The sequence below is a fragment of the Chrysochloris asiatica genome, unplaced genomic scaffold, assembly GCF_000296735.1.
Source record: "Chrysochloris asiatica unplaced genomic scaffold, ChrAsi1.0 scaffold00407, whole genome shotgun sequence".
NCBI classification, from domain to species: Eukaryota; Metazoa; Chordata; class Mammalia; order Afrosoricida; family Chrysochloridae; genus Chrysochloris; species Chrysochloris asiatica.
In genome coordinates, this window is record NW_006408925.1 from 1177099 (window position 1) to 1186850 (window position 9752).

Here is a 9752-nt window from a genome sequence, read left to right on the forward strand (position 1 = left end):
TGCTAAGTAGGTAGCTCTCTCTATATGAACATATTGGATTTTCCTGCCATGTGGCTAGCTCTCAATATATGGACACGTTGGATTAATTAGCCTGGTACTTAGTTCCCTTGTCTGTATATAGACAAGTTGGACTTATCTGCCTTGTAGCTAGAACTCTATATCTGTTAATTATGGACTACCCTGCCATGTAGCTAGCTCTATCTATATGGACATTTTTTACTTGTCTGTCATGTAGCTAACTCACTGTACATGTATATGTTGAACTGATCTGCCAAGTACGTAGCTATTTGTATATGAACATATTGGACTTGTCTGCCATGTAGCTAGCTCTCATTATATGGATATGTTAGACTCATTAGCCAAGTAGCTAGTACTCTGTATATGGAAATGATGCATTACTCTGCCATGTATCTAGCTTTCAGTATATGGACATGTAGGACTCATTAGCCAGGTAGTTAGTACTCTTTATATGGACATGTTGGACTACTCTGCCATGTAGCTAACTCTCAGTATACGAACACTTTGGACTTATCTGCCTTGTAGCTTGAACTCTGTGTATGGATATGATGCACTACTGTGCCATGTAGTTAGCTGTCTTTATAGAGACAATTTGAAATCATCTGCCTTGTGGCGATAACGCTGTATATGGACATGTTGGACCACTATGCTATGTAGCTAGTTCTCAGTATATGGACACGTTGAACACATATGCCATGTACATAGAACTCTGTATATGGACATGTTGGACTACTCTGTCATGTAACTAGCTCTCTGTATATAGACAAGTTGGACTCATCTGCCTTGTGGCTAGAACTTTGTATATGGAAATGTTGCACTACTGTGCCATGTAGCTAGCTCTCTCTATATGGACATTTGGACTCGTCTGCCATGTAGCTAGCTCTGTGTGCATGGATATTTTGGATTAATCTGCCAAATAGGTAGCTCTCTGTATATCAACTTATTGGACTTGTCTGCCATGTAGCTAGCTCTCAGTTTATGGACACATTGGACACATCTGCAATGTAGATAGAACTCTTTATTTGGAAATGTTGCATTAACCTGCCATGTAGCTATCTCTCTGTATATGGATGGACATTTTGGACTCATCTGCCATGTAACTAGCTATCTGTACAGGGATATGTTGGATTGATCTGCCAGGTAGGTAGCTATCTGTATGAACATGTTTGACTTCTCTGCCATGTAGCTAGCTCTCAGTATATGAACACTTTGGACTCATCTGCCATGTCGCCTGAACTCGGTATATTGAAAAGATGCATTACTCTGCCTTATAGCTTGCTCTCTGTATATGAACATTTTGGACTTGTCGGCCATGTATCTAGCTCTGTGCATGTATATTTTAGACTGATCTGTCATTTAGGTAGCTCTCAGTATATGGACATATTGGACACCTCAGCCATGTAGCTAGAACTCCATATATGGAAATGTTGCACTACTCTGCCATGTAGCTAGCTCTCTGTATATAGACAAGTTGGACTCATCTGCCATGTAGCTAGCTCTCTATATATGGACATTTTGGACTCGTCTGCCATGTAGCTAGCTCTCTGAACCTAGATATGTTGGACTGATCTGCCAAGTAGGTAGCTCTCACTATATGAACATATTGGACTTGTCTGCCATGTACCTAGCTCTCAGTATATGACTAAGTTGGACTCATCTGCCATGTTGCTAGTACCCTGTATATGGAAATGTTGGACTACCCAGCCATGTAGCTAGCTATGTATATATGGAGACATTGGATTAATTAGCCTGGTAGTTAGTTCCCTTGTCTTTATATAGACAAGTTGGACTCCTCTGCCTTGTAACTAGAACTCTCTATATGAAAATGTTGGACTACACTGCCATGTAGCTAGCTCTCTCTATATGGACATTTTATACTTGTCTGCCATGTAGCTTGAACTCTGTATATGGAAATGATGCACTACTCTGCCATGTAGCTAACTCTGAGTATATGGACATGTTGGACTCAATAGCCAGGTAGCTAGTACTCTTTATATGGACATGTTGGACTGCTCTGCCATGTAACTAGCTCTCAGTATATGAATACTTTGGACTTATCTGCCTTGTAGCTTGAACTCTGTGTATGGATATGACACACTACTCTGCCATGTAGCTAGCTCTCTGTATATGAACATTTTGGACTCTTATGCCATGTAGCTAGCTCTCTGTACAGGCTTATGTTGGATTGATCTGCCAAGTAGGTAGCTATCTGTATATGAACATGTTTGGCTTCTCTGCCATGTAGCTAGATCTCAGTATGTGGACACATTGGACTCATTAGCCAAGTAGCGAGTACTTTTTATATGGATATGTTGGCCTACTCTGCCATGTAGCTAGCTTCCTCTATACAGACAAGTTAGACTGATATGCCTTGTAGCTTGTTCTCTGTATATGGAAATGTTATACTACCGTGCCATGTAGCTAGCTCTCTATATATGGACATTTTGGACTCCTCTGCCATGTAGCAAGCTGTCTGTACATGGATATGTTGCACTGATCTGCCAAGTAGGTAGCTCTCAGTATATGAACATATTGAACTTGTTTTCCATGTAGCTATCTCAATAGTATATGTACATGATGGACTCATCTGCCATGTTGGTAGTACCCTGTATATGGAAATGTTGGACTACCTGTTCATATAGTTGTCTCTGTATATAGACAATTTGCACTCATCTTCCTTGTAGTTAGAACTCTGTATATGGAAATGTTGCAATACCCTGCCATGTAGCTAGCTCTCTGTATATGGACATTTTGGACTCACCTGCCATGTAGCTAGCTCTCTGTACATGGATATGTTGGACTGATCTGTCAAGTATGTATCTCTCTGTATGTAAACATATTGAATTTTTCTGACATGTAGCCAGCTCTCAATATATGGACACATTGGATTAATTAGCCTGGTAGTTAGTTCCCTTGTCTATATATAGACACGTTGGACTCATCTGCCTTGTAGCTAGAACTCTATATATGGAAATGTTGGACTACACTGCCATGTAGCTAGCTTTCTGTATATGGACATTTTGTACTTGTCTGCCATGTAGCTAGCTCTCTGTACATGGGTATGTTGGACTGATCTGCAAAGCACGTAGCTATCTGTATATGAACATATTGGACTTGTCTGCCATGTAGCTAGCTCTCAACATACGGACATGTCAGACTCATTAGCCAGATAGATAGTACTCTTTAGATGGACATGTTGGACTACTCTGTCATGTAGCTAGCTCTCAGTATATGAATACTTTGGATTTATTGCCTTGTAGCTTGAACTCTTTGTATGGATATGATGCACTACTCTGCCATGTATCTAGCTCTCAGTATATGGACACATTAGGCACATATGCCATGTACCTAGAACTCTGTATATGGACATGTTGGACTACTCTGTCATGTAGCTACCTCTCTGTATATGTACATTTTGGTCTCATCTGCCATGTAGCTAGCTCTCTGTACAGGGATATGATGGACTGATCTGCCAAGTGGGTACCTATCTGTATATGAACATGCTTGACTTCTCTGCCATGTAGCTAGCTCTCAGTATATCGACACATTGGACTCATTAGCCAAGTAGCGAGAACTTTTTATATGGACATGTTGGCCTACTCGGCCATGTAGCTAGCTCTCACTGTATGAACACTTTGGACTGTTCTTCCATGTAGCCTGAACTCAGTGTATGGAAAAGATGCATTACTCTGCCATGAAGCTTGCTCTCTGTATATGGACATTTTGGACTCGTCTGCCATGTAGCTTGATCTGTGTACGTGGATATGTTGCACTGATCTGCCAAGTAGGTAGCTCTCTGTATATGAACATATTGGACTCGTCTGCCATGTAGCTATGTCTCTGTATATGTGAATGTTGGACTCGTCTACCATGTAGCTAGTACCCTGTATATGGAAAGGTTGTACTACCCGGCCATGTAGCTAGCTCTGTATATAGATAAGTTGTATTCATCTGCCTTACAGTTAGAACTCTGTATATGGAAATGTTGCACTACGCTGCCATGTAGCTAGTTCTCTGTATATGTACATTTGGACTCGGCTGCCATGTAGTTAGCTCTCTGTACATGGATATGTTTGATTGATCTGCCAAGTAGGTAGCTCTCTGTATATGAACATATTGGATTTACCTGCCATGTAGCTAGCTCTCAATATACGGACACATTGGATTAATTAGCCTGGTAGCTAATACCCTTGTCTGTATAGAGACAAGTTGGACTCATCTGCCTTGTAGCTAGAACTCTATATATGGAAATGTTGGTCTACACTGTCATGTAGCTAACTCTCTGTATATGGACATTTTATACTTGTCTGCCATGTAGCTAGCTCTCTGTATATGGATATGTTGGACTGATCTGCCAAGTACATAGCTATCTGTATATGAACATATTGGATTTGTCTGCCATGTAGCTAGCTTTCTATATATGGACATGTCAGACTAATTAGCCAGGTAGCTAGTACTCTTTATATGGACATGTTGGACTACTCTGCTATGTAGCTAGTTCTCAGTATATGAACAATTTGGACTCATCTGCCATGTAGCTTGAACTCTCTGTATATGGAAATAATGCAATACTCTGCCATGTATCTAACTCTAAGGATATGGACATGTTGGACTCATTAGCAAGGTAGCTAGTACTCTTTATATGGACATGTTGGACTACTCTGACATGGAGTTAGCTCTCAGTATATGAACACTTTAGACTCATCTGCCTTGTAGCTTGAACTCATTGTATGGAAATCATGCACTACTCGGCCATGTAGCTAGATCTCTATGTATAGACAAGTTGGATTCATGTGCCTTGTGGCTTGAACTCTGTATATGGAAAAGTTGCACTACCCTGCAATGGAGCTTGCTCTCTGTATATGGACATTTTCGACTCGTCTGACATGACGCTAGCTCTCTCTGCATGGATATTTTAGACTGATCTGTCAGGTAGGTAGCTTTCATTATATGGACATGTTGGACACATCTGCCATGTAGCTAGAAATCTGTATATGGAAATGTTGCACTACTCTGCCATGTAGCTAGCTCTCAGTATATAGTCAAGTTGAACTCATCTGCCTTGAAAGTAGAACTCTGTATATGGAAATGTTGCAATACACTGCCATGTAGTTAGATCTGAGTATATGGACTTTTTGGACTCATCTGCCATGTAGGTAGCTCTCTGTACATGGTTATGTTGAACTGATCTGCCAAGTAGGTAGCTAGCTCTCTGTATATGATCATATTGGATCTGTCTGTCATTTAGCTAGCTCTCAGTATATGGACATGTTCGACTCATCTGACATGAAGCTAGTACCCTGTATATGGACATGTTGCACTACTCTGCCATGTAGATTGCTCTAAATATATGAACACGTTGGACACATTTGCCATGTATCTAGAACCCTGTATATGGAAATGTTGCTCTACTCTGCCATGTACGTAGCTCTCTGTATATAGACCCGTTGGACTCAACTGACTTGTAGCTAGAACTCTGTATATGTAAATGTTACATTACCCTGCCATGCAGCTAGCTCTCTATATATGGATATTTTGGACTCCTCTGATATTGTTAGCTCTCTGTACGTGGATATGTTGGACTGATCTGCCTAGTTGGTAGGACTCCGGATATGAACATATTGGACTTGTCTGGGATGTAGCTAGCTCTCAGTATATGGACATACTGGACTCATTAGCCAGGTAGCTAGTACTCTTTATATGGAAATGTGGGACTACTCAGCCATGTAGCTAGCTCTCATTATATGAACACTTTGGACTCATCTGACATGTAGCTTGAACTCTGTATATAGAAAGGAGGCACTACTCTGCCATGCAGGTAGCTCTCAGTATATGGACATGTTGGACTCATTACACAGGTAGCTAGTACTTTTCAAATGGACATGTTGGACTACTCTGCCATGTAGCTAGCTCTCAGTATATAAACACTTTGGACACTTCTCCCATGTAGCTTGAACTCTGTATATAGAAATGATTCAATACTTTGCCATGTAGCTAGATGTCTTTATATGGACATTTGGGAATCGTCTGACATGTAGCTAGTTCTTTGTACACGGATTTGTTAAACTGATCCACCAAGTAGGTAGTTCCCTGTATATGAACATATTGAACTTGTCTGCCATTTAGCTAGCTCTCAGTATATGGACATGTTGGACTCACTTGCCTTGTAGCTAGAACTCTGTAAATGGAAAAGTTGAACTACTCTGTCATGTTCCTAGCTCTCTGTATATGGGCATTTTGGACTCGTGTGCCATGTATCTAGCTCTCTGTACATGGATATGATGGACTGATCTGCCAAGTAGGTAACTCTACGTATATGAACCTATTGGACTTGTCTGCCATGTAGCTAGCTCTCAGTATATGGACACGTTGGACTCATCTGCCTTGTAGCTAGAACTCTGTTTATGGAAATGTTGCACTACACTACCATGTAGCTAGCTCTCTGTATATGGAAATTTTGGACTCATCTGTCTTGTAGCTAGGACTCTGTACATGGATATGTCGGAATGATCTGCCAAGTAGGTAGTTCTCTGTATATGAACATATTGGACTTGTTTGCCATGTAGCTAACTCTCAGTATATAGACAAGTTGGACTCATCTGCTTTGTAACTAGAATTCTCTATATGGAAATGTTGCACTACTCTGCCATGGAGCTAGCTCTCCGTATATAGACCAGTTGGACACTTCTTCCTTGTAGCTAGAACTCTGTATCTGTAAATGTTGCACTACCCTGCCATGTAGCTAGCTAAATGTACATGGATATTTTGAACTCATCTGCCATGTCACTAGCTATCTGTAAATGGATATGTTGGAATGATTGCCATGTAGCTAGCTCTAAGTATATGAACACTTTGGACTCATCTGCCATGTAGCTTGAACACTGTATATAGAATTGAGGCAATTCTCTGCCATGTAGGTAGCTCTCAGTATATGGACATGTTGGACTCATTACCCCGGTAGCTAGTACCCTTTACATGGAAAAGTTGGCCTATTCTTCCAGGTAGCTAGCTCTCAGTATATGAACACTTTGGACTCATCTCCCATGTATCTTGAACTCTGTATATGGAAGTGACGCAATACTCTGCCATGTAGCGAGATGTCTGTATATGGATATTTGGGACTCGTCTGACATGTAGCTAGCTCTCTGTACTTAGATTTGTTGAACTGATCTGCCAAGTAGTTAGATCCCTTTATATGAACATATTGGACTTGACTGCCATGTAGTTGGCTCTTAGTATATGGACACGTTGGACTCATCGGCCTTGTAGCTAGTACTCTGTATATGGAAATGTTGCACTACTCTGCCATGTAGCTCTCTGTATATGGACATTTTTGACTCATCTGCCAATTAGCTAGCTTTCTGTACATGGATATGATGGATTGATCTGCCAAGTAGGTATCTCTCTGTATATGGATATTTTGGACTACTCTGCCATGTAGCTAGCTCTCTGTAGATGGATATGCTGGAATGATCTGCCAAGCAGGTAGTTCTCTGAAAATTAACATATTGGACTTGTCTACCATGTAGCTAGCTCTCAGTATATAGACAAGTTGAACTCATCTGCCTTGTAATTAGAATTATCTATATGGAAATGTTGCACTACGCTGCCATATAGCTAGCTCTCTGTATATGGACATATGGACTCGTCTGCCATGTAGCTAGTTCTCTGTACATGGATATGTTGAACTGATCTGCCAAGTAGGTAGTTCCCTGGATATGAACGTATTGGACTTTTCTGCCATTCAGCTAGCTCTCAGTATATGAACATGTTGGACTGATCTGCCATGTAGGTAGCTCTCAGTATATGGACACGTTGGAAACATCTGCCCTGTAGCTAGAACTCTGTATATGGAAATATTGCACTACTCTACCATGTAGCTTGCTATCTGTATATGGACATTTTGGAATCGTCTGCCATGTAGCTATTTTTCTGTACATGGATATATTGGATTGACCTGCCAAGTAGGTAACTCTCTGTATATGCACATATTGGACTTGTCTGCCATGTAGCTAAATCTCAGTATATAGACAAGTTGGACTCATCTGCCTTGTAACTAGAACTCTCTATATGGAAATGTTGCACTACCCTGCCATGTCTGTATATGGACATTGTGGACTCGTCTGCCATGTAGCTAGCTCTCTATACATGGATATGTTGGACCAATCTGCCAAGTTGGTAGCTTTCTGCATATGCACATATTGGACTCATCTGCCATTTAACTAGCTCTCAGTACATAGACATGTTGGAGTCATCTTACTTGTAGCCAATACCCTGTATATGGACATGTTGGACTGATCTTCCATGTAGGTAGCTCTCAGTATATGGACACGTTGGACACATCTGCCATGTAACTAGAACACTGTATATGGAAATGCTGCTCTACTCTGCCATGTAGCTAGCTCTATGTATATAGACAATTTGAAGTCATTTGCTTTGTATCTAGAAGTCTGTATATGTAAATGTTGCACTTTACCCTTCCATGTAGCTAGCTCTCTGTATATGGATATTATGGACTTGTCTGCCATGTAGCTAGCTCCCAGTATATGGACATGTTGGACAAATCTACAATGTAGCTGGCACTCAGTATATGTACATGTTGGACTCTTTAGCCAGGTAGCAAATACTGTTTTTATGGACATGTTGGAATACTCTGGCATGTATCCACCTCTCTGTATTTGGAAATTTTGGACTTGGCTGCCATGTAGCTAGCTGTCTGTATATGGATATGTTGGATTGATATGCAAGTAGGTAACTCTCTGTATAAGAACATGTTGAACTTGTTTGCCATGTTTCTAGCTCTCAGTATACAGACATGTTGGATTCATTAGCCAGGTAACTAGTACTCTTTATATGGACATGTTGGACTACTCTGCCATGTAGCTAGCTCTAAGTATAAGAACACTTTGGACTCATCTGCCATGTACCTTGAACTCTATATATGGAAATGATGCACTACTTTGCAATGCAGCAAGCTCTTATTATATGGACATGTTTTACTTATCTGACATGTAGCTAACTCTCTGTGTATGGATATTTTCGACTAATCTGTCATATAGGTAACTCTCAGTAAATGGGCACGTTGGACACATCTGCCATGTAGCTAGAACTTTGTATCTGGAAATGTTGGACTACCCGTCCATGTAGCTATCTCTCCGTATATGGACATATTGGACTCGTCTGACATGTAACTAGCCCTCTGTGCATAGATATGTTGAACTGATCTGCCAAGTAGGTAACTCTCTGTATATGTACATATTGGACTTGTCTGCTATGTAGCTAGCTCTCAGAATAAGCTCATGTTGGGCTAATCTGCCATGTAGCTAGTACCCTGTATATGGACATGTTGGACTTCTCTGCCATGTAGCTAGCTCTCAGAATATGGACACATTGGACACATCTGCCATGTGGATAGAACTCTGTATATGGAAATGTTGCACTATCCTGATATGTAGCTAGCTCTCTGGATAGGAACATATTGGACTTGTCTACCATGTAGTTAGCTCTCAGTATATGGACACATTGGACACATCTGCCATGTGGATAGAACTCTGTATATGGAAATGTTGCACTACCCTGTCATGAAGCTAGCTCTCTGTATATGAACATATTGGACTTGGCTGCCATGTAGTTAGCTCTCAGTATATGCACATGTTGGACTCCTCTGCCATATAGGTAGTACCCTGTATATGGACATGTTGCACTACTCTGCCATGTAGCGTGCTCTCAGGATA